At 44.5% G+C, this 26430-nt stretch overlaps 1 protein-coding gene across 1 annotated transcript in view; it reads right to left on the bottom strand.

The window, feature by feature from the left end:
- SGSM3 (small G protein signaling modulator 3) overlaps nt 1-26430 on the bottom strand; it is a 732042-nt gene that overhangs the window by 704861 nt on the left and 751 nt on the right.

Here is a 26430-nt window from a genome sequence, read left to right on the forward strand (position 1 = left end):
TCTCCGAGCAACCCCTATCATGGAGGATTTCCCTCTCAAGAGCCATGCTGTCAGAGAGACGTCCTGGGTCAGGGTGAAAGACTGGACCTTGAATGAGCAGGTCTCGTACCGGCAGATGCAGCGGGGGAGCTACTAAACTGTTCTGAATGGAGGGAAACCAAACCCTCCTCGGCCACCAGGGTGCTATCAACACCAGGTCTGTCCTTGACTGAGCCAACTTTTGTAGAACTCTGGGAATGAGTGCTAGTGGGGGAAAGGCATACGCCAGCCTGAAATCCCACATCTGTACAAAGGCGTCTACTCCCTCTGCTCCCTGTTCCTTGAAGAGGGAGAAAAACCTGCGGATCTTCGCATTCCTCCGGGAAGCGAATAAATCTACTTCTGGTCTGCCAAAATGTCTGCACACCAGGGCAAAAACCTCGTTTTTCAACCCCCATTCTCCCTGAAGGATGGGTTGTCTGCTTAGGAAATCTGCCGGACAATTGAGGGACCCCTTTAAATGTACCGCTGAAAGCGAGAGGATCCTCTCCTCCGCTTTCTCTAGGATCTCCTGAGTCAACTTCTTCAGCCTGCCTGACTTTGTCCCCCCCTGGTGGTTCAGGTAGGCAACCGTGACCAGGTTGTCCGAGAGGACCTGAACCTCTCTGCCCTGAAGCTGCTCTTGGAAGGAGCTTAGTGCCTTGCCTACTGCCAGAAGTTCCCTGAAATTGGAGGACTCCCTGGCTTGGCTGCAGTTCCAGGACCCCTGGGTATACCGGTCTCCCAAGTGAGCCCCCCAACCCCAGGCGCTGGCGTCCGTGGTTAGGACCAGCGGGTCTATCTGGAACCAGGAGCGACCCTTCGACAGATTGTCTGAGTCGAGCCACCACCGTAGAGAGAGCAACCTCTTCTGTGATAGACACTCTTCTTTCCAATGCTTCTTTTCTTCCTCCCCAGGAGGCAAGAAGGAAGGCTTGGAGTTGCCGAGAATGGAGTTGCGCCCAAGTCACTGCCGGTATACAAGAGGTCCTGAGACCCAAGAGTCTCATGATATACCTCAGGGAGGCTACCCCCCCCTTGGAGGAGGGTGATAACTGCAGCCTGGACTTTCCCTACCTTTTCTGCTGGTAAGAACACCCTCTGTGACTGCGGGTCTATCAGGTATCCCAGGTAAAGCTTGGTCTGAGATGGAGTAAGCGAGGACTTCTCCCGGCTGACCATCCAACCCAAGGTCTCCAGGGTCCTCAGCACTGTGTCCCTGTCTCTCAAGGTCTGTGTCTGATCCACCCCGTAGACCAGTAAATCGTCCAGGTAGGGTATCAAATCTATTCCCTGGAGATGTAGGTATGCCACCACCTCGGCCATCAGCTTTGTGAAAACCCTTGGACTGGCTGCCAGACCAAAGGGGAGTGCCCTGAACTGCCAGTGATCTATCTTCTGCTGCATGTTTATTGCGAAGCGTAAGTATTTCTGGTGTTCTGGAGCAATGGGTATATGCAAATATGCATCTTTCAGGTCCAGAGTGACCATAAAAACTCCTGCCTGAAGATGTCTCCTTACAGAATAGATGCTTTCCATTCTGAACTTTTTGTGTAATAAGTAACGGTTGAGACCTCTTAAATTTATTATCAACCCAAACTTGCCGGGGGCTTCGGAACCACGAAAACATGTGAGTAAAAGCCCTGGGTCAACTGACTGACTGGTACCGGAGCAATAACGTCTTGCTCTGCCAGTTTTCGTATACTTCCCAGCAGACCCTCTGCCTTGGTAGGATCCCTGGGGAGAAAGGTGAGAAGAAAATTTTGTGGAGGGGACAGTTGAAACTCTAGTCTGTACCCCTCTCTTAAGAGGCTTAAAATATATGGACTCTGCGTAACCTTCTGCCACTCGGAAAGGAAACCGCGGAGCCTTGCGACTACCTTTACGGTGGCGTCATTTGGCTTCCTTATGGGAAGGAGCAGAACCGGAAAAAAGGATCGCACTCTTTTTCCTTTCCCTTCCCAAGACCCCACTTCTTCCTCTGGTCGCTTCTCCCCTTATGCTGACCTCTTCACTGGGAGCCCCGAAAAAATCTTTGGCCTTTTCTTTTTTAGGTTTCACCGGGAATTTCTTTCCCCTCTCTGTGGACCGGGAGAGGACCTGATCCAAACCCGAGCCAAAGAGCAGGGAGCCCTCAAAGGGAATCCCACAGAGATGAGATTTAGAGGCGAATTCCCTGTCCCAGGTCTTTACCCATAGGGCCCTCCTGGCGGAGTTTAGAAGTGCCGCTGACTTTGCTGTGGTTCTGACAGTCTCCACTGCTGCATCTGCCACATATGTTACTGCTCTGCTGATTACCTCCAGCGAGTCTACAATCTCTTTAGCATCTTTGTTACACGAGACGTGTTCCATTAGTCTGTCAAGCCACGCGTCTTCATTTCTGGCTACACAGGCCGAGGCTAAGGCGGGTGCCATAGCCGCCGCATTTGCCTCTTAAGCCCTCCTGAGTAGGATCTCTGACTTCTTGTCCATCTGGTCCTGAATGCTTCCTGAATCCTCAAAGGACAGATCAGACCTTTTGGACACTTGTGCTATGGCTGCATCCAGGCGGGGAGTCTTAAAAAACTTTTCTTCCTCCTCGTCCTTGAAAGGACACCTTCTCTTCCAGGCTTTTAGCCTAAGAAGCTTGCGCTCAGGCTCCTTCCATTCCCTGAGGATTATATCCTTCAGGGACTGGTGCACAGGAAAGGCTCTGGCCTGTAACCTCCCTAAGCCTCTATATACCCTATCCTGGGCTGATACCTGAGTAGAAGGTACTTGTATATCCTCTGAGGCATAGATGGCTTTTAATAAGCCTTCCATATCGTCTGTCGAGAACAAGAGACCTCCAGGTTTAGCCTCTCCCTGGCTATCCTGGTCCGAATCTTCCTCCCCAGTACTAAAATCTGGGACCTGACCTTCCTCTGCCTCGGATAGAAAAGAGACCTGGTCCTGGGAACCCATGTAGGACATAGATAAGTCTTCTTGTAAAAGAGGGGTATCTCTCCCATAGGGACCCTCATCCCGACCTTTCTCAAGTGTAGCACGGAAGGCCTGAAGGGTAGCTAACATCTCTGACTGTAAGGCCCGACAATCCTTCACTACCTGAGTGGTCTCCTTGCCAGCGAGCTTAAAAATGCACCTATCGCAGAAGGGCTTGCTGTGGTCTTGTGGCAGCTTAGAGTTACAATACCCGCAGCGCCTGGACTTAGAAGTAGCCTTACCCTTGGACCTACTGGCTGACCCCTGGGCAGAATCCTGGGTCCCTAGAGAAAATAAAAAAGTCCCCATTAGCTACACATGTCCTAAAGGAGAAGGGGGGTCTCTCAGAGTACCTTGCTCCTACAACAAACAGCCGGATCACTCACCCCCTGTGGTGACCTCACTGCCTGTCTGCTCGGATGCCCCTTCCATGTCCATGGCGTCTTCACTGCCCCGCAGGATCGCTAAAGTGGACCGGGTGCTGTCCTGAGCGTCCCCTCCTGTTTGCTGCCAAGGTAGTGTGGTCGTGGGTCTGGATCTGCGGTCAACCCGTCTCCAGCCCTGTCCGTGCTGCCTGGGTGCTTTCCACTGCACCAGCTACAGCGTCTTGTCCCGGTGGTTGGCGCCATTTTTCAAGAAGTTCGTCGCCCGGAAGTGACGTTCAGACGGCGCGACGGACTTCCGGGCATGCGCAGAGACACTGGAACGCACGCCGTCGTATACAGCAACTATGCACCGCAGAAGGAGAGAAACTCACCGCGCTTACACCAACACTGCCCAGGATCCCTAAGGTAAAGGGGGGCAAACCATACGAACGGGGAACAGAGCTGCAGAAAACAACTCCCCTGTTTACCTGTTTATGCAGCCTGAACTTTTCCTGTAACTAGGCAGGAACTCCCCCCCGAGGGTCTTCTGTGACCTCTCTGGACTAACACAGGCTCCCTGCCTACTTGAGCCCAGCTGGGGGAAAAAGGGGTTTAAGAAAAACAAGAGGCCCCTGACCCCTTTTCTAAGGGTCCCCCCTCTAGGTAAGGGAGGCAAAACCCTCCAGACGGGGAGCAGCGCTACCAAGACAACTCCCCTGTCTTGTGAGCCTGTAATTAGTCTCCCTCAGGAGAAGATCACCCCATGGAGGTTAGCATCCGACCTTACTTGAGACTACCGCAGACTCCTTGTCTGCTCGAGTCTCAAAGTCTGGGGAAAGATTAGAGGAAAAAGGTCCCAGACCCCTCCAATTACAAACATAAAAAAATAAAAAAAATAAAAAAAAAGAAACTTGGTTTCGCTGCCACTTGTGGGAAACACAATCAATAACTGAGGGTCTGAGGGAGGGGTGGGGACTTTTAAACTTGTTGTTGATTGTGTTTCCTGTCAGGTGGACCAGTCATCTCTCAGGTGTGCCGTCCTGGAAGATGACTGGAGAAAATAAAATAGGACTTTTTTTGCACTGTGGTAACATGAGCATTTTAACACACCTTACCACAACAAACGCACAGCACTTTGTGGTGCCATCCATGCTGATGGGCTCCCCAACATATACTTACAGTAATGGACAACACACCTGTGCCGCAGAGCACCGTAATGCATGGTAATAGGCTGCCTTACCTTAATGCACAGTAGCACATTACAATGGAGCACTCAGGTTTGAACAATGCCTTGTTACCCCGATTACCTGAACATTTTTCAACATACTCAAAGCATTGTGTGACATAGGTTAGGAAATCATTTTTTTTTCTACAATCACCGTTTTTATCACAGGCTATATTTTAGTGCAGTTTTAAAATGATTTGCAAGTGGAAAAACTGTAAACCTAGAGGTTTACAGTCTGACATTCCAAAAAATTGTGCAACTGCATTTAAACTGTTCCAAAAAAACAAATTGATATGTAAATTCTGTTCTCAGATTTAAAGGGGTTGTAAAGTCAGAAGGTTCATCTTAATGCATTAAGACAAAAAGCCTGTGTGCCGCAGCACCCCTCGGCTCTCCTAATACTTACCTGAGGTCCAGCAATGTCCACAGGTATCTCGGCCATCCGGGATTGGCGGAGACACAGCAACGCCGCCATTGGCTCCCGCTGCTGTCAAATTCAGTTAGCCAATCAGGAGAGAGGGGTGGGGCCAAATCATAGCTCCGAGTCTGAATAAACACATTGAGCTGCAGCTTGGCTCGGGTGCCCCCACAGCAAGCTGCTTGCTGTGGAGGCACTCAACAAGAGGGAGGGGACAGGATCTGGGCTGCTCTGTGCAAATTCACTGCACAGAGCAAGTATAACATTTTTTTTTTTTTGTTTCTATAAAAATAAAAAAGGAAACTGTAATCACTTTAGGTCCTTGAAATTATTACTAGGAGTGCAACGGATCGTCACCGATCCATGATCCAAACAGGTCACCCCGCTCGGATCGGCACATGCCGCGATCCGCGGAGCGCTCCGCTGTCTCAGCCTTAGGAAAGGCCGCGGCTTCGGCCTAGCTCCGAAGCGACGGCCATCTTTCTACACCCAGGCTGTTTACACTGATCGCTCCGATGGAGCGATCACTTGTAAACAAACCCGCGTCATGTCAGTACAGTGGAGGGGAGAGATCCTGAGATGGAAGCAGCCATCCCTCCATACCCTGCAGTACCTGGCAATACCCTAGCAATACTCTGGCAATACCCCAATACCCTAGCAATACCCCAGCCGTGCCCAGCCAATACTCAGCTAATATTACAGTGGGGGAGATTGTGGATATTACAGTGGGGACTATATGGTGGTGGAATTTTCACAGGTTTTTGCAAATTAAATTATTATTTGCTGATCCGAAAAATGATCTGATCCGTTGCACCCCTAATTATTACAGCAGAATAGTATTCCCAAAAAAAAAAAAATAAATAAAAATCCTAAAGCCTTAAGGCTCTGTTCACATCTAGGGGTTTTTGGGCATTTTCTGCCCTAATCCTCAGCTATAGAAATACCCACGAAAAATCCCATTCTTTTCAATGGCCCCTGTTCACATCCGAGCGTTCTGTCACCTTAAGCAAAAAAAGTATGAGCTTATTTTTTGGCAGATTACAGGTATTTTACTGCTTTTACATGGGTGACCTTTTAAGCTTGAAAACACCTGCTGCAAAACGCCTGCAAAATAGCAATGCTTAGATGTGAACGGAGCCTTAATCTTACCTAAAATGAAATGAGCGCTTTAAATGCAATCATTAAGCTGCATAAATGGCAGCATAAAACAGAGGGAGGTACAGGACCAGAAAAGCTGGGAGGGTCAGTGTAAACAACATTGCCATACCTAGAAGAAGTAACTTTCTCCAAGTTTGTGTTCACTCAGCATTGCATTTAATCAGACCAGCGTCTCCTTGTCCACGCAGTTAACAATACGTGTGTGTGTGTGTGTGTGTGTGTGTGTGTGTGTGTGTGTGTGTGTGTGTGTGTGTGTGTGTGTGTGTGTGTGTGTGTGTGTGTGTGTGTGTAGGCACTGACGTGTCACTAAAACTGCAACTCATTTATACAGAGCAGGTGCGGCTCTGGATAGAGAGAACACAGTATCAAATTTAGCTCTTCCTAGGCACATACATACAACTGTCCCTAAAACAAGAATGCCAGGTCTACAACACCCTATTTCTGACAACAAAGTAGAATCACTGTTTTATGAGGAAGATTTGAAATTTCTAGCCGCTGAAACGAATACTCCTTTAAACTGCCCACATACTATCCCATCTGACTGTAAAATTCCCATGCAATTGTAGAGTTAAAGTGGTTGTATACCCCAATTTGTCATTTTTACCTAAAGTCTATAAAGGCTTATCTGTAGGTAAAATTAATATCTCCTAAACCTTTACGGTTTAGGAGATATTTCCTTTGTATGCAGCCACTGACATCAGCAGCACATGCGCTCTGTATGCCCAGCTGAAGGTCCGGCAGACGGTGCAGGACCTTGCCGGGAAGCAGACTCCCGCACACCACTCACATCGCCGGAGCTGCGAACACAGATGAAACGACGAGGGCAAGATTTCAGCTCCCTCTGCGTGGACCGGGCTGCAATACGGGGGTTTAGATCTAAGGCAAGTATTTCAGAATGAGCTTAGTATTTTGCTGAATACTAGCTCATTATGCCTTTGCCTTGCAAGGTTTTTTTTTTTTTTCCCTCGTTTTTTTTAGATGTGCGGGTATACAACCGCTTTAACAAAACATTATAATGAGGATTTGCCCAAACAATCCATCCAATTAGTAAAAATCAGATTGCAAAGTGTATGGTCAGCCTTACACATTTGAAGTGTAGCATGGGAGGATTAAAGCAATAATCTGATCAATTGTTCTGGGTAAAACATAATTTTTATTCATTTAATAAAAAAACATTTTTAATTCAGACACCAGATTATGATGCAAACTCTTGTTTGAATTTGTATAGACCACTGAGCTGTATGAAGAATAGTGTGTTCGGTTCTGGAGATCTCATTTACAAAAAGATACTGATAAAATACAGTAGATTGAGATCTTATTAAGATATGGACAGGCAATAAAAAGTATGTGGGACAGATCATACTAGGAGGGACTTCAGGAACTTACTGGTTCTAAAGCCTAAATATGTTTTACCTTAATGCAGGGAGCTTTCCAGTCCCCACCAGTTACTGTGCTGGGAGTGCGCACACTCTCAAAACATTTTTGTGTTTACGTAGAGCCGCATATATGTGAACTGCCGTCAGGAAGAGGTTCAGGTAAAAAAAAAAAAAATACTTTACGTAATGGTATTGCCCCCTCACAATTACGTAAACCCTCACTAAATCCAGAGCCGTGCTCGTCTGTAGCTGAACTCCTTGCTCTCACAGGCTTTGATGTGGCAGCATGAGCAATTGGTTCCCTCTGCTTTCAGTCAAATCCTGACACTGTCTATGGATGCAGGCAGCACGGGCTCAGGATCAAGCCCACAGGTGTGCCACACTGAAAAGAGAAGCAAGGAGCTATGGAGGAGGAGTACCTGAGAGCACAAAGCAGGTAAGTATATCATGTTTTTTTTTTTTTTTTTTTTTTTTTTAAGTGACTTATTCACTTTAATACGTGCAGTCTTCAGGAAAGAAGGGACATGGGAGATGTGACTGGAATGGTTAAATACATTAAAGTGGAAGTCCATGCAAAAACTAAACTCTGCATTTATAGACAGCACAGATCTAATACTAACATCTCTAGCCCTGTGAAGAAAAAACTAGTATACACAGCTTTTTGGAAGCCGTTCTGACCCGCTCCGACCGGATCCCACACTGAGCTGTCAGCCACGGCTTTGCTGTAGAGGCAGGTCCCGAGGAGACAGACAACGGAAGCCCCATAGTAACTCTATGGGTGAAGTCACTTCCCATTCATTTCACAGCCGTTGTTGGCCGTGTCCTCTGCAGAGCTTCAGCCGCTGGAAATCAGGTCAGGGTGGGTCAGATCGGCTTCCAAAAAAGCTATGTTCATTTTTTCTTTACAGTGATAAAGATTAGTGTTAGATCCGTCGAGTCTACAGATGCAGAGATTTTAGTTTTTGAATCGACTTCCACTTTAAGGGTGTAAATAACGTTCAGGATGGTAGTACATTCAATAATAAGCTGAGATCAAGAACACAGAGACAATCTCACACAAGCAGGAGAAATTTCAAAACAAACCTTATCAAAGTATTATTTACTAATAGAGTAGTTGATACCTGTAAAAGACTTCCAGCCAAGGTAGCGAGTCAAAAGTAAGCAGATTATGTATGTTTGTACCATGGTATTTGACTTAGTTATTTAACTCAAAAGTAAGTGGCTTCAAACAAGCATGGGACAAACATAGATCTATACTTAGATAAAAAGTTTGAAAATAGCAATAATAATGGGGCACATGCGATTGACTACTTAGAAGAAGTAGCTTGCAGGGAAGTTCAAGTGAAGAAACAGCTGGATGCTGTGCCTGTTTGAAGGAACTCTGCATATGGGAAGAGGAGGGAATGAAACCCCCTTACCTTCAGTGTGAGATATCCGCTCCATCAGAGCGAATGATTCTCGTTTCCTTTCCTCTGTTGTTTGCTCATGCATTAACGAAGGAAAGAATTCCCCAAGCTGCACATCCTGCTGCTGCACTCCCAATATTTACTCTCCCAGATCTCAACCCTCCCCCTCATTGAGCACAAACCTGCAGCAATTTCTCCAAGCCTGTCCGACTGAACCAGGTTATTACTATTGCTGGCTTCCACATAGTTATCCCTCCCTCTATTAACATTTACTCAACTCAAGAGGCTGTCCATTTCATAACTTAGGCAACAATTCTCCCTATTCATACACCTCCAACCTTACCCCCCCTTTCTTGTGCATTATACTTTTCAATAAGGAGTAGGCAGGGTAAGTAATTGACATTACTTTGCTAAACTACATGAACTTCTGACACCCATCTACTGTATATATTGCACCCATGGATCAGTATTATAAAATGATTTCTAATTGAATCAGCTTATGTGCAGCATGTGTTAAAATGTTATCAGTTTACACCCTTTTTGAATACAACTGACAACTACTGGCACTACTTTGCAAAATAACTATTGCAAAAGATCAAATGCATTATTACATATTTAGTTTCTTTGGATGACGAGGCCCGGGTACCATACCATCTTGGGAGTCAAAATATCGGCCCGAGATATGGATCCGGTTTGTTGTAGCCCTTAGGCCATCGCAGGGACCTGCACAGAGCTTTCTTCATAGCACATGTTTTACGTGACCAACTACCATAGACACTGGCGAAAAAACTGAGGTGCCTCCCATATGGGAGGGGTTATATAGGGGAGGAATTCTCCTTAATTGGGGTTAACCAGTGTCCAATCACCAGAGGTGCCTATATAACCCACTATGTAATGAGCTCCTGTGTCCCATGATGTATGATCAAGAAACAGTGTTTTCTATCATTTCTTTACTAAATGTATTTAAAACAGATTCTACCTTTTGCAAAAATAATAAATGCACCTATATTGCAAAAGTGTTTGCATTTCAGTTTGCAGACTCTGCAAGAATCTTGTTCCTGTAGACCAGGGATGGCCAACCAGTGGCCCGCAGAGCCCTCTAATGTGGCCCATGAACTCCTGCTCTGGAATGGCAGGTTAGCAAACCCAGATCGCAGGTTGCCGACCCGACATACCACAGCATCAGTCTTGTGAATGAAGCTGGTGGTAGAGGTAGAAAATGGCTGCAGAGCAGAGCCCCATAAGCTGATGCTTCCTGTACAGCGCCGGCTATGGCAAAGTTCAGTTAACCCACAGAACAGACACAGGGGCACTACCCTGCACTCGCGGTGTGGGTAAACCACAGCACATCAGTGTGAAAGCAGCTTAGGCCCCTGAATTCACTTCTGAAGAGTGACCGTTTACCCCCGCTTGTCTCCAAATCCGGTCCTAAAAATCTGATAAAAAAAAATTCCATCTGGGTGGATCGGATCGGAGGGCCTATAGAGCAGCCTTGACCTGTCCGCCCATTGTGGCCCACGACTGGTTACCAAGTTGCTTAAATGACCCTCACTCTTAAAAAGGTTGGGCACCCCTGCTGTACACTCTTCCTCCGGTATGCACCGAGTTGAGGAACTATCAATGGGCTACAAGTGCAGTGACATCACTACACTTGTGCTCAATTGGAAGTCACAACCCCCTGCTGCGGCGGATGATGCGACTTGTAGTTTAATTTACACACTTTGTGAATTAAAGTATAAAAAAGCAAAACCTTTTTTTTTTCTGGAGGGGAAAGGGATTAGAACACCAGTCAGTTTTTATTGCTGTCTGTAATTTGCAGGTATTTCCTCTCCCTGTTTTAGCTATGGGACAGGAAGTGAAATCTCCCCAATGGAACAAAGAGGGAAAAAATAAATCTTATATGTGTTACAAACCCTCCCTTACTGTATCCAAAATGAAAAAGGGCCTATAGTTCTACTTTAACCACTTCAGCCCCTGAAGAATTTACCCCCTTCCTGACCAGTGCACCTTTAGCGATTCGGCACTGTGTCACTTTAACAAAAAATTGCGCGGTCGTGCGATGTGGCTCCCAAACAAAATTGGCGTCCTGGCAAATATAAAATAACCAGCTATGTGGTTAGGGAACAAAATATCTATTCCACTCTGAGAATAAGGGCACTTTCACACTGAGGAGCTGAGGCATCTGCACTTTTCGGCCGCTAGCGGGATGCTTTTAACCCCCACTAGTGGCCGAAAAAGGGTTAAAAGCTGCCCATTGATTTCAAAGATACTTCTTGCAGGACTTTTTTTTTAGCGTCCTGCCAAAGCACCGCTCACTGCAGTGTGAAAGCTTGAGTGCTTTCACACTGCAGTGATAGGAGAGGCGCTTTGCAGGTGCTGTAGCGCCTGTAAAGCGTCTCAGTGTGAAAGTAGCCTAACAGAAGAAAAGTATATACAATTAGGAGGTTAAATCTGGTACATGTCAGATGCAGGTCAAAATTTTTATTTAATCACTTGCCTACTGGGCACTTTTACCCCCTTCCTGCCTAGGCCAATTTTCAGCACCATCACACTTTGAATGACAATTGCGCAGTCATGCAACACGGTACCCATATGACATTTTTATAATTTCACACAAAGAGAGTGTTCTTTTGGTGGCGTTTAAGCATTGCTGATTAAAATAAAATTAAAATAAGTTCTCGTCAGTAAATAAGTAATTTTTCTCCTTCACTGATGTGCGCTGATTAGGTGGCACTAATGGGTGGTACTGATGTGGACTGCTACACTGCTGTACTGTAATCAGAGCACTGATGATCAGTGCCCAACATTACCTGTACATGTCTCCCCTGCGAGGAGATGCCGCTGATCGGCTCTCCCCCCGCACACACTGTCAATGTGAGCCGATAAATGGCACTTCCTTTTGTACATGTGATCGGCTGTGATTGGACACAGCCGATCACTTGAGTTAAGAGCCACATCATGGGCTCTTTACTGAGATCGGGGTCACGCCATGTCCTGGAAACATGGCACCGTCATATGTCGTCCCAGAACAAGAGTGCATCCCGCCTGCCATCATTTTACTATACAGCTGTCGGGAAGTGGTTAAAGAAACAAAAATAATAATTTTGATACAGGATTGTAATATAATATGCATGACAGACTCCCTTGTCATAGGCAGGTAGCCTGCTGTCACTTCTACTGGCCATTCACAAGCTATTTTTTTTTCCCATTCGAAAATGTTTCTTTCATGTACAATGTTCATCTAAGGGCCGGTTCACACAGCGGGCGATGCGAGGCGACACGACTCGCCTCGCTCCCGCAAGTCGCCCCCGTTCTGTACAATGGAACCGTTCTGAGAGGAGCGACTCGAGTCGCTCCGACTCAGAAAAAAGGTTCCTGTACTACTTCTGGGCGACTTCGGGGGCGACTTGCATTGACTTCTATACAGAAGTCCTCTGCAAGTCGCCGCTGAGGTCGCGGCGAGGCAAGTCGGAGACGCCTCGCCGCGCCTGCAGTGTGAACCGGCCCTAACATACAAAGACTTTTTGTACAAAGATCACTACATGTACGGCTAATATGATAATTAGGAACAGCAAAAATAAATAAATAAATGCAGCATGCATTTTGCTGACAGTTCATTACAGCAAATCAAAATTGTGCTCAATAGTTGTCATGGCGCCCACCTACTTATATGCATGCCTGACAACATTGGGGCATGTTCCTAATGAGATAACGGATGGTGTCCTGGGGTATTTCCTCCCAGATCTAGACCAGGGCATCACTGAGCTCCTGAACAAACTGTGGTGCAACCTGGTGGCGTTGGATGGACAGAAATATAATGTCAGAGGTGTTCTATTGGACTTAGGTCAGGTGAGCGTGGGGGCCATTCAATGGTATCAATACTTTCATCCTCCAGGAACTGGCTGCATACTCTCGTCATAGGAGGTCGGGCATTGTCGTGCGCCAGGAGGAACCCAGGACCCACTGCTCCAGCGTAGGGTCTGACAATGTGCCCAAGGATTTCACCCCAATACATGATGGCAGTCAGGGTGCCATTGTCTAGCCTGTATAGGTCTACAGCCCCTTACACATCTGTCACATGTGTTCAGGGTGAACCTGCTCTCATCTGTGAAAAGCACAGGGTGCCAGTGGCAGACCTGCCAATTCTGGTGTTCAACGGCAACTGCATGCGCATGGGAGCCGCCACTCACGGCATATCGCCGTTGACAGCGGCGTGCTCAGTGTGCCTATGCGCCATAGACAGCAGTGCCTGTATTTTGCCAAATATCTCCTAAACCGTGTAGGTTTAGGAGATATTTCTTGGACCTATAGGTAAGCCTTAATCTAGGCTTACCTTTAGGTCAAAGTGGTTTGTAAGGGTTTACAGCCACTTTAAAGGCCTTCTACAGCCCTGTCCAGCTCTCCTACAGTAAATGCCAGTCTCCTGGAATTTCCTCCATGCTCCCGAGACTGTGCTGGGAGACACAGCAAACCTTCTGGCAATAGCACATATTGATGTGCCAACCTGGAGGAGTTGGACTGCCTGTGCAACCTCTATACTACTTTAACCACTTCGCACCAGGAGGGCATCCACAGACGTCTTTGACTTTGCAGGGGGATATCTGAATGATGCCTGCAGCTACAGTCATCATTCAGAAATTGGCTTTTTTTTTAGCTGGCAATTCCCTGCACCATAAGAACGATCATGGCGCCTGTTCTATCGCTTGATCTTTCTTATGGGCGGAGTGAGGCCCCCCTCCCACTGCCCTCTGGTGCTTCTACTGACTCCATCGGTAAGACAGACACAGGATCCGCCAGCTCCAGATGGTGATCATAGAGATTTCTCTGTGATCGTTCAGAGGCCAGGCACGATATTATGACATCACACCCAGCCTCTGCATTAAAAAAAATAAAAAAAATAAAAAAGCAGCGCCACTGCAGGGAAGCCGTGATCATTTTTTTTGTTTTGTTTTGTTTTTTTATTTTAGGCTTCCCAGCCTAGAGGTGAGATATGGGGGTCTTATTGAAAAAAAAAAAAAGGACCGATCGTGCCATATTCCTATTATAAGAGATGTTTACATCCCTTGTAATAGGAATAAAAGTGATCAAAAGTGAGAAATAATTCTAGCCCTAAATTATTGCGCAAATATCGTGCAAGATAAAAAGTTGCAATGACTGCCATTTTATTCCCTGGGGCGTCTGCTAAAAAAAAAAAAAAAACATATATAAAATGTTTGGGGGTTCTATGCAACTTTCTAGCAAAAAAAATAAAATTATGAATTTTACATGTAGGAGAGAAATGTCAGAATTGGCCTGGGTACGAAGTGGTTAAAAGAGAAGTATGGGGTATTTTATTTTTAATTTTTTTTTAATCCTAATCATACTTACCTATGTCGATGCTGCATCTGTCCCCCACCACCTCTTCACTGAGAACAGAGCCACCGAACATCGCCGATGGCTCGGTTCTCTCACCTCCCCGAGCAGAGAGCTGCTGACTATCAGCATCTCTTCTGCTCTGCTCCTCCGCGCTCATTGGAGTGCTGAGCTGTGGAGGGGAGCAGCTGTCTCAGCGGCTTAGAATGCCATCAGTCCAGGCAGCTGGTAGATCGGGATGACACGGTGCCTCGACTGACCCTGGTGACATCAGCGGAGAGCAGACTTCAGCCCACTCTCTGCTACAAAACAGGTCACAGGAGTGCAAAACTGACGGCTAGAGTCAGTGTAAATGGTGTGACCTCTGACCCATTCCTAATGGAACTAGACAAGGATTCCCACTCACCCCACTACTTTTTGCGCTCTAGAACCCTTTCTATGCCACGTGAGGCTGAACCCAGACCTCACCGGAATTGTAACGAACCAATCACAATATAAAGTATCGGCTTATGCATATGACCTACTTTTCTCGATTACAAATCCGACTTTCTCACTTCCAAACCTACTTCAAGACACATATGGTAAACGCTCCAATCTTAAAATCAATTTCAGCAAATCAGAGGCAATGGGTGTGGGCATACCACAAACACAGCTCACGCATCTCCAAGCTAGTTTTAACCTGAAGCGGACAGATAAGGCCCTGAAATACCTAGGCACGCACATATCTCCCCCCCCCCACCCCCCCGAAACTTTTACAACTATACAAACAACCACAGCAACACCGCTAAAATATGTGCACACCTCATATCCCACACCTCTATCTCATCCCAAAACTCGTCTCTACGACCTATACTGGGTAACCCATAATTTGAGCCAGGCATGCAAGACATGTTTTTTTGTGGCCTGAGGGATACGGCCTCTGCTAAGCCTCCCATTTTAGCACAAGGGGGCGCTGGAGGAATAATGCAGAATTCCTAGACTCAGGGGGACCATTCCATCTGGATTTTTTGAGAGCTCTACAGCTCTGTCACTTTCTTAGCTCTTTACCACCCCCTAACGATACCAACCTCTTACGTCTTTAGAAGAGCTTTGTATGGAAACTGGAGTTGCACTGCACACACTTTCCACTACCTACAAATTACTAATTATGCCCCCCACGGAATACCAACCTCCAGGCCTACTTAAAAAAGAAAAGGGAACTGAACTGTCATTTCTTTGACAGACGACAACAAATTCTTACATTTATACACATCTGCCATCTGCACAAAGATTCAGGAAACCAACTACAAAATCCTATCAAGATGGTACAGAACTGCAGCATTATTGCATACCTTTTTCCCTACAACTCTTGACATATGCTGTCACTGCCAGAAAGAGCAAGGAACCCCGATACATATTTTCTGGTCATGCCCCAAGATCGAAGACTTTTGGAAGGTAGTTTGACAAACAATACAAAAATTCACAGATCGCCCAATACCAGATAATCCCGCATTCTTCCTCCTCCATGCAAACAACATCCCTGAATGTTGCCCAAAAAAATTGCCGAAGGGCTCCCATGGGCAAGTGTGGGGGTGACGTCATTGTGGCTCCGGCCACTCAGTGCTGGAGCCAGCAATCCCAGAAGAAACACAGAGGGAACATGTTAGCTCCCTCAGCGGTGGCTAGGCGCTGGGAGAGCTTCGTTCTAAGGCAAGTATTTCATAATGTCCTATTATGCAAAGCAAACTAGGACATTATGCTACTGTTTTGCATGTTTTTTTGAGGTTTACTATCGCTTTAACATTCAGTTTTAACATGAATTTTCTAAATAAAAGCCACATGCACTGTCAGAAATTTGAGAAGTTTTCTATTCTGTAATAAAAATAAAAAATAAAAGCTGCGCTGCAAATTTGAACAATTCATATAGTGCATATGAAATACCGTATTTATCGGCGTATAACACGCACCCCAATTTAACCACTTAAGCCCCGGACCAATCGTCAGCCTAAGGACCAGAGGTCTTTTTACAATTTCGCACTGCATTGCTTTAACTGGTAATTGTGCGGTCATGCAATGTTGTACCCAAACGAAATTTGTGTCCTTTTCTTCCCACAAATGGAGCTTTCTTTTGATGGTATTTGATTGCCTCTGCGATTTTTATTTTTTACGATATAAAAGGAAAAAGACAGAAAATTTTGAAAAAATTTTTTTTCTACTTTTTGTTATAAGAAAAATCGATTAAACTCAATTTTAGTCATACATTTAGGCCAAAATGTATTCAGCCACATGTCTTTAGTAAAAAAAATGTCAATAAGCATATATTTATTGGTTTGCGCAAAAGTTATAGCGTCTACAAACTACATTTTCTGGAATTTACACAGCTTTTAATTTATGACTCTAATTTCTTGAGGTGCTTAAATGGCAGGGCAGTACAACCCCCCCCCCCCCCCCATGACCTCATTTTGGAAAGTGGACACCCCAAAGAAATTGCTGAAAGGCATGTTGAGCCCATTGAATATTTTTTTTTGTCCCAAGTGATTGAATAATGACAAAAATAAAATAAAAAAAGTTTACAAAAAGTTGTAACTAAATGATATATTGCTCACACATTCCATAGTTAAATGTTATATGTGGAATTGCACCCCAAAACATATTCTGCTGCTTCTCCCGAGTACAGGGATACCACATGTGTGGGACTTTTTGGGAGCCTAGCCGCGTATGGCCCCCCGAAAACCAATCACTTATGCGGTGATCACTGGTGAAAGGGTTAACTAGGGGCAATCAGGGGGTTAAAACCTTTATTGGGTAGTATATGGGGGTCCCTGACGCTATGTAAACCTGACAGGGAACCTAAATAACCAAATAACTACCTGGCTAACCAATGTCACCAGTGACACTTATATGGTGATCGCTGGTGAAGGGTTAACTCTAGGGGCAATCAGGGGGTTAAAACCTTTATCGGGTAGTATATGGGGGTACCTAATGCTATAAAAACCTGGCGGTGAACCTAAAAAATAACTAGCTACCTAGCGGCACCAGTAACACTAATGCAGCGATCAGAAAAACGATCGCTTAGTGACACTGGCAAAAGGGGGTGAAAGGGTTAACTCTAGGGGCAATCAGGGGGTTAAAGCCTTTATTAGGTAGTATATGGGGGTCCCTGACGCTATAAAAAAAGCCTGACGGGGAACCTAAATAACGAAATAACTGGCTAACCAGCGTCACCAGTGACACTTATACGGTGATCACTGGTGAAAAGGTTAACTCTAGGGGCAATCAGGGGGTTAAACCTTTATTGAGGGGGGTAGGAGGCTACCATGGACCTAACACTAACTGCCCTGACACTTTTTACAGTCACAACTGACACTAAATGCAGTGATCAGTAAATGATCACTGCAATCAGTGACACTGTGACTGGGAGGGGAGGTGATCAGGGGGTGAAAGTGTGCCTATGTGTACCTACATTTCAGTGTACTGTTGGTGCACTATGTCTTCTCTCCTCGCAGTCCGGTCAAAAAGACCGCCCCGAGGAGAGTGACATCACTTCCTCCCTGCCTGTGTTTACACTACACAGGTAGGGGAAGCTTCTCATTCTCCAGGAGCAATCGAGAGGGGACGGCCAGAAACCAATGGCCGTCCCCTCACCCCGGATCGCTCCTGATGCGAAACGGACTGCCGCAGCCAGCGGGGGGTGGTCCGATCGGACCCCCCACTTGCTGGAAGGCAGGCCCGTACGGGTACATGATTGTGCCTGTCCGTGCCATTCTGCCGACGTATTTTTACATGCGGCGGTCCTTAAGTGGTTAAGAGGGAAGTTTCAGGGAATTATTTTTTTTTTCTTTTTTTTTTTTTTTTTTTTTTTTTTTTTTTTAAATAAACCGCTTTGAAGCATTACAGATTGGCATGTTTGGTATCTATTTACTCAATGTAAGCCTGTCTTTTATAGTTTACTAAAAAAAAAGTGGGTGTTGTGTCACTTACATTTATTTTAGTGTATTTTCTCCTGAAATATGTTTGATTGGCTGTGCAAATAAAAAATTGCCACCACCACCACCATGTTATTGTGCAGGAGTTCTGCTGCAGGAAGTATCCACTGCTGTGGGGTTTAGTAAATACAGATTTGTGCAGAGAGATAGGCATTACTTTTTGGGTGTATTCTACTTTACATGGATGGCTGTGAACTACAATGATGCAATACAGGAGGCTCATTCTACTTAGGCCCCTTTCACACATGCGGACGATATGTCCGTATTTCATCCATCCGTTTGCGGATGAAATATGGGCATACATTCATCCCTATGGGATAGCTGGTGTCTGCGGATGAACATCCGCAGACACCCGATATCGTCCGCCTCCGCTACTGTCCGATTCTGCAGACGGAGGAAAATCCTATTTTTCTATCCGTCTGCAGAGCGGATCGGATGAACACGGGCAGTCGGTCCGTGTTCATCCGATCCCCCATAGAGGAGAGTGGAGAGCTGACAGGGGGTCCCTGCACAGTGTGCGGAGACCGCCCTGCCCGCCGCCGGCTCAGCGGGGACGACGGAGCGATCCCCGCTGAGCGAGCGGATCATCACGGGGCGGATCATTACTGATCCGTCCCGTGTGAAAGGGGCCTTACCAGTTTGTTTCTTTGGAGACTAAAGAAAAGACGTGAGTGCCAGGAAATGTATTTGAGTCAGTGACTTTTGCTTCTTCCCAGTAACTGGATCCAAGTGAATGCGCAGGTGACTGATATTTTTGTTCTAAACCTTGACAAATTATGGCCATAGAAAAACTGCATATAGAGCTGATGAGTGCATAGTTAGTTTGGTGTAAGCAAACCTATACTGTGTGCTTGCCAGAAGCTGCAGTCACCAGCGTTTTGCGCCTAAATATTACACATCCCAGAATGCCTCGGGAGCGGACGGTCCGAAAAACACCCGTTCGGGGCGGGGCTCCACAGATGATTCAGAAGGGATGAGGTCGGTAGAGGGCTGAGGAGAGAGGCATGTCAAGGGTACGGCGTTAGGTGTGGTCTATCAGGGAAGGGCAGAAATGGAAATTACATCTACGGACTGGAGGATTCTCTAGTAATCTGTCATCCGTTTCCTCAGTTCTCACATACAGTCCCACCTCTGCCATTGGCATTGGACCAGTTCTTGTGATAGACAGAACACTGGTCCAATGCTGGGGATGGAGGAGGGACTGTATGTGTGTGTGACGTGCAGCCAAGGGAGAGCCAAGTGGAGCTCAGTGATTTCCAGCGGCGTTTGTCCCCCTTCCTTTCCCTCCTTGGTACACTATCTGCGTATAACATGCACCCGCGATTTTCCCCCTATTTTCAGGGGGGAAAGAAAAATGCGTTATATACCGATAAATACGGTATATATTAACCTCCCTGGCGGTATGATTATTTCAGATTTTAGGTGCTGAAAGAGGTACAATTATTTTGCATGGAAATTTGGCGTTTTATATCGTAGGCCTGTAATTCTTAGAAATAATTCACTTAAATCTGTCCAAACAAGAGTCTAATAGACATCCAGAGTATGATAAAATTTGAAATATGAAATCATAAATTAATATATATATATATATATATATATATATATATATATATATATATATATATAAAATAAATTATAATGACAAATATAATAATAAAAAGTAATCAAATCAAAAACACTGAAATATGCTCAGTTGCAGAATTGTCGCTGTCATTACTTTTAGTGTTTGATGATGAATTTCCCCACAAATTACTATAGCTCAATTCTGCGAGTGTTTCTAATTTATTATCGCCGTTTTCTAGCTGGTCTATAACCACTTTTTATATAAAAACTGAAATTTTTTGGTTGCTATGGACAATCTCCAGTTTCCAGGCATAAAGAACAGTATTTATAATAAAACCCTGTATGCAGGGCACTGGACAAACCACTAGGGACAAAGGGGATGTGTAATTATTTGATACAGTACTGTAATCTGTAAGATTACAGTATACTGTATCTATACTGTGTATTTTACTTTTTGAATTTGGCTCTGAACTCCATCCCTGTGCGTCACAATGCTCGCAGGGAACGGAGCCCGGCGATGTGACAGATCGAGCAGAGGACGGCTCGCAGATCACAGTGGGGGACATTGCTGGATCCAGGGGACAAGGTAAGTAAACCCCTCCATGGATCCAGCGATGAGGTCCCGAGTCAGGCTCAGGAATAGCGCTTATGGCATTTAAATCTTACCCCGAGCCACACTCGGGAATACTGCCAGGGAGGTTAAGAAACTACTCCAAAAAACAGTAAATTAAACCAATATAGTGCTGAATGTATATTATATTAAAAAATATATATAAATAAATATCTAATTTTCAAACATCGGTGTAACCGTATAGAAACCAAAATACAGAAATTAAAAACTGAATAGTCCACACTGTTGCATGTTCTATTCTGTACCTTCAAATTTTCCCATCACTGTGGTCAAAAAGAACGTTGATTTAACCCCAATAGGATTTAAAAAATTGAACAAACGCTCTTAAAGAGGAAGTAAACTCTCCCACTCTGATGCTTTTTTTCATTTAGTCCATTATAATAAGTAATTATCAAAGTATAGCCACTGTAATCCAGCCCAAAAATTGCATATTACTTACTGTTTAAAGAAACTTTAAAAAAAATAAAAAAAATAAAAAAATAAAAATAAAACTTGTTTCCAGGGATTAGGCAGCGCCATCTTAACTATTGTTTTCTGAGTCCACAGTGGAGTGCATTTCCGCCCTTACATTGAGCATTTCCTGTACTGTTAACCAAGCCTCCTTCTCAATCCAACGTTTCTATGGCAACCCTGCTTCCCTGTTCATAGCTGACTTGTTTTATTTTATTGTATTTACTTGTGCTGATTACCTAGAGTTTGCCTGTGTGAGTCCTATCAGCTTCAGCTGAGAAGACTGCAGTACTGCTGTCCCATTCACTGGTTTACCCTGTATGTCATGTCACATGGTGTGTAGAAGGAAGCTCTAAGTGATTAGCAGCCTCCTGGGAGTTCAGTGCTGTGTGCCCTAGGAAGTCCTGATAACAGATAGATAAGACATAGAGAGAGTGTGCCGTAAATCAGGGGAGATCTGGGCATGCTCAGTGACGTTTTTCTAAAGAACAAAAAGGATAACAATACTAAGCAAGTAAGGAGATATCTACAAGCAGTGTTCATTAGGGTTTTTTTATGCTGATTTACATAGGACAAAGTTGTGGGGGAGGGTTTACAAGCACTTTAAAACAAACATTTTCTGGGAGGAAAAATTTGTGAACGGCCATCATAAGTGACAGTCTGTTATTCTCAGAGTGGATTACATATTTTGTTCTCTAACTATATAGCTAGTTATTTACATTTACTATTGCATATATTAAAGAATAGTTTGCCTTTAAAAACTTTACATATTAACTAAATTATACACCATAATTTTGAGGTTTTTACCCGATTAATCGAAACAGTAATAAGCCAACTAATCGATTATTAAAATAATCGTTAGTTGCAGTCCTAGTTGCCTAAGGCCCCTTTCACACTGCTGCAACTTGAAAGTGGCACAATTTTGACAGGTCTTTGCCACGATTTCAGGGAATGCCTGTGTAAACTGGAGGTCTATGGACCTCAACTTGAATCAAAGTCGGACCAAAGCAGTACAGGGACTACTTGGAAGTCGGTGCTACTTGAAGTCGCACAGATATGAATGGTACTAATTGGAAATCATGGACTGAAATGAGGAGAGCAGCAGGAGCGGGGAATGGCGACAAACTTTTACCCTTAAATATCTCCACAGGTGGCATCTAAGAAATGTCTACAGGTTGCCAGTTTTGAGTTACAGAGGAGGTCTATGGCTAGAATTATTGCTCTCACTCTAACGATCATGGCAATACCTCACGTGTGGTTTGAACACTGTTTTCACATGTGGGCGCTACTCACATATGCATTCGCTTCTGCGCGCAAGCTCGTCAGGATGGTACAATTTTTTTTTTCTTCATTTGACACTGTCCCTTTAAAAAAAATAAAAATGCTGGGTCACTTTTATTCCTATTACAAGGAATGTAAACATCCCTTGTAATAGAAAAAAAGAGCATGGCAGGACCTCTTAAATATGAGATCTGGGGTCAAAAAGACCTCAGATCTAATATTTACACTAAAAATGCAATAAAAAAAAAAAATGAAATAAAAATGTAATTTGAAAAAAAATGAAATTAAATAATAATTCTTCTTTTAAGAGCGTTGGGCGGAAGCGACGTTTGCCGTCACTTCTGCCAGTCAATGCTACGGCGCCAAGTGGGGGCTATTTTTCCCTCACTCGGCAGCCAGCCACAAACAGGGGAGAGGATGAGATTGTCTCTGCCGACACCAGCAGCTGAGACCACCGGAGCGCGGTGGAAGGGGGGCCCCTCTCCCATTCCTGATAAAAGTGATCTCGCCGCAGAGACCGCTTTTATCTAAAAGTGGACTGCCCGCTGAAGAAATGGATACGGGGGGTTATGGCAGCTATCTGCTGCCATAACGGTACTCCTCTTCCAACAGCCGGACATATAACAACAGCGGGTGGTCCATAAGTGGTTAAGGGAACAGGATCTTTATTATATTTTTTGGGAGTTTAAAAAACCCTTTAGTGTGGTTATATCTTTTAGATATATTCACAAGTGAAATCTTCAATTTTTGTAAAGCTATAGTTGTAACATTGTTTTGAAATAAGCTGCAAACAAAACTTGAAGAATGGACTGGAAAAAAAAAAAAAAAAAAGACAGTACTGTACGTTCGCATTCAATGCCTAGCATGTTTTCTAGATAGCAAAGCAGAATACATGCCTGACAGGTGTTGGAAGAATTCTTAGGATGTATACAAAAAGGAAATTAAAGAGTGGAATGCTCACACAACACCTGTCAAACAGGATTCGGGTACCCTCCCCCCAGCAGTATGTCTGTCCAACCTGTTCTGTGGAAAAGCCACCCTTGGTAAATGTAAATGTCCAACACCGCACTAACCATTCTGTTTTCCCAGGCTACTGAAAATACAGAAGCCAGCTATTGAATACCGGGTATGAAACACAGCACCTAATCAGGTTATATCAGTATTTCTCAAATCCAGTCGTCCCAACAGTTCATATTTTCAGGATTTCCCTCAGATGAAATGGCTGTGATAATTACTAAGGCAGTAAAACTGATCAAATCACCTGTGCAAAATAATGGAAAGCCTGGAAACATGACCTGTTGGGGCATCTTAAGGACTGGAGTTGAGAAACATTGGGTTCTATTACAGTTATGTGACTCAATGTGTTCATCAAGTTTACACTTCAGGAAAAAAAATAAAAAGGGGGGAGTAATTTAGGTTGAAGTAAAATATCTTAAATTATTTTAATAGTAGATACACAATCCCGGTTTCAGAATAATAAACTGCATTCCCTTTCCTGCCTTAAGAATTAAATAGTTTGGACCAGAATATCATAATGGCCATTTGTTTCATTGGGAAAATTTTCCTTCACATTCTGTTTCACAGACAAAAACAGGAAGTGAGAAGTCCCTCCAACGAGGGAATTCTTGGTTTTTACCAGGATCAAAATGAACTAGTGTCCCCAGTGGAGGATTTACCCTCTATTCCCAGTCTGGTGACTGGAATTTGGGATTTTACATAATTTTCATGATAGCTGTAAACGGGACAAATATAGAGCAGAAGGATCGAAGCACAGACAGCGATAAAAATAAAACTGACAGGTGTCCCATTCCCTTCCCACTTTATACAAAAACAAACAAAAAAGGTTTTGCCTTCAGCTATACTTTAAAGCTTATTTATGGTCAAAATATAAAATCATATATTCATTTTCACATTGGATTTTAATTATTTCTAGCCTACTACTATTATCCTAGCCCAGAACCGGGGTCCCTTTAACTGGGCTATTACATGCAGGGGACTGAAAGGTGTGCTCGATCAGGTGACTGACACGGTAGTCACATGATTAGGAACCAGTCCTGTTGGCTCTCAATGATTACTATAAGCGGCCTTTGTCTGCAAGGCCAAGCAGTGACTGCATTATCAAAGAAACCTCTGCCATCTATGGATGGATATGTGCGGAATATGGGTGTTAAAGCCCACCCTCTTTGGGTGGCAACAGGTTAATCTGAATGATCTTGAGGTTTATAAGCTTACTTTGCAAAGAATCCCCACATATTTACTTTACCCTGTAAATAGACACTTATGTGTCGCAGAATTCATAGAGCCGATGTAACGACATATGTGGCGACCCTATCTTGCTACACCCCACACTCATCCACCGTAAGGATACACTAAGAAGGGGGAAAGCGGACATGTTACACCCACCACTGTTTTGCAATTTACACGTATAACAGTAAACTGCATTTAGTGAAATACAGGACTTGAATCCTGAATTGAATTTTAAAAGCAGTGAACTTCTGTGAGATTAGTAAACCTGTGAGATGAGCAGGGATGCCGCTGCTTTTAAAATTCAACATCTAACTAGTCACACAGAGTTCTAAGTACTGTATTTCACTATATAAACTCACTTTACTGTTATAAATATATGTAAAATTAAAAACTCTGTGGGTGTAACAAGATGTCCACTTTCCCCCCCTTCTTAGTATATCCTTACTATGGAGGAGTGCGGGGTTTAGCAAGATGGTGGTGATGGAACGTCACTCTCGTAGCAAACTGAGATGGGTCGCCGAATATGTAATTACACCTGCCTTCTGAACTACAGAGGTGCTGAGAGGAGGAGTTTCAGGAGGTGGAGTCAGTATAGGAAACAGGCCACATCATCACTGTATGCAGGCAGTGTACCAAGGTACCATGGGAAAAGGCGGTAATTAGAAATGGAAAGTAAACCAAAGGAACGAGCACAGGAGAAGCTGCAAGGCCTGCAGGTAATCCAGTAAATTGTGGAAAGAGATGACCGGCAGAACTTACAACATGAAACAAACTTTTTCACATAAGCTTATACTGGATCGTCAAAAGTAAAAATTGTTTGTATACAAACTAAAGCTGGTCATGGTCATTTTTTTCCCCTTCAGCCACCCCCTAAAAAAAAAAAAAAAAAAAAAAAAAAAAGATCTATATCTCCATCTACAGAAATCCCCCATGCTGGGATATTGTATTCTGAAAGATGGGCCAGCTGCTGTCAAAATACACTGATTGGCTGCAGCCATTGATTAAAGTTTTCCAGCGTGTCCATTCTATAGAAGTTGATCAAACAATTGACTTTTGTTGAGGAGGTACAGCTAAACTCTGATCAAAATGTAGCCAATCCCTACTGATCTGGATGAAACTGCATTAAATTTATGGTCAAACCTTACATGGAGCTTCCAATCGGGTGCCGCTGAAAAACTGACAAGAGAACTGGAATGCCTGCATGAAAGGACCCCTTTAAAATGGTTCCAAGTCAAAACATTTTTTACCCTAAAGAGTTGTAAACTCTTGTGTTTTTTTTACCTTAATGCACCTTAAAGGAGGATCAATGGACACAGCAGGACTCGGGAGCGCGTGCCTGCAAGAGTGCCCCATGGAAATCCGGTCTCCGTGGGGGCACTCGGTAAAGAGTAGGAGTGCTGCCAGGGGAACCCAGAAAAGGAGGATCGGGGCTGCTCTTTACAAAACCCTTGCACAGAGCAGGTAAGAATAACAGAAAAACAAACCTTTACAGTCACTTTAATGCAGTCCCTGCATTTAGGTAAAACATGTCCCACTATCTGTTCTATCAACCCTCATCCCTAAACACTTACCTGACTCCTGTCACTTCTTCCAATGCTATCTTGGCTGCATTTGCACTTCTGTCACTTCCTGGTCTCACAGGAGACACTGAGAGTCATAGGCTCCTGCTGCCACCAGTGAGGAGGGAGCAGGGGTGTGGCTTACTGGCGCAGTGTGCATCTATGAACATACACAGCCCGACTTGGGAGTCTCCCTAGTACCCGGCTTGCTAAGGATGGGAAGGGCCCGCCAAAGATAAGGTATCGGACTGCTTTGTACAATATCTGTATATGTTGCAAAGAGCAGGTAAGAATAACTTTGTTTTTGGCAAGCAAAAAAAACAGAACTTTTAACATGAATTTGTGCATCACGAAGCTGAACATTTTAACAAGCGCATTGACGTAGTGCGCATTGACAAGGTCCATTCATAAATTGAAGCCTAAAGATGGGGGTGATCCCTTGCTGCAACTGGGAG

The sequence above is a fragment of the Lithobates pipiens genome, unplaced genomic scaffold (genome assembly GCF_037356315.1).
Source record: "Lithobates pipiens isolate NorthernLeopardFrog02 unplaced genomic scaffold, aLitPip1_a1.2 Scaffold_23, whole genome shotgun sequence".
NCBI classification, from domain to species: Eukaryota; Metazoa; Chordata; class Amphibia; order Anura; family Ranidae; genus Lithobates; species Lithobates pipiens.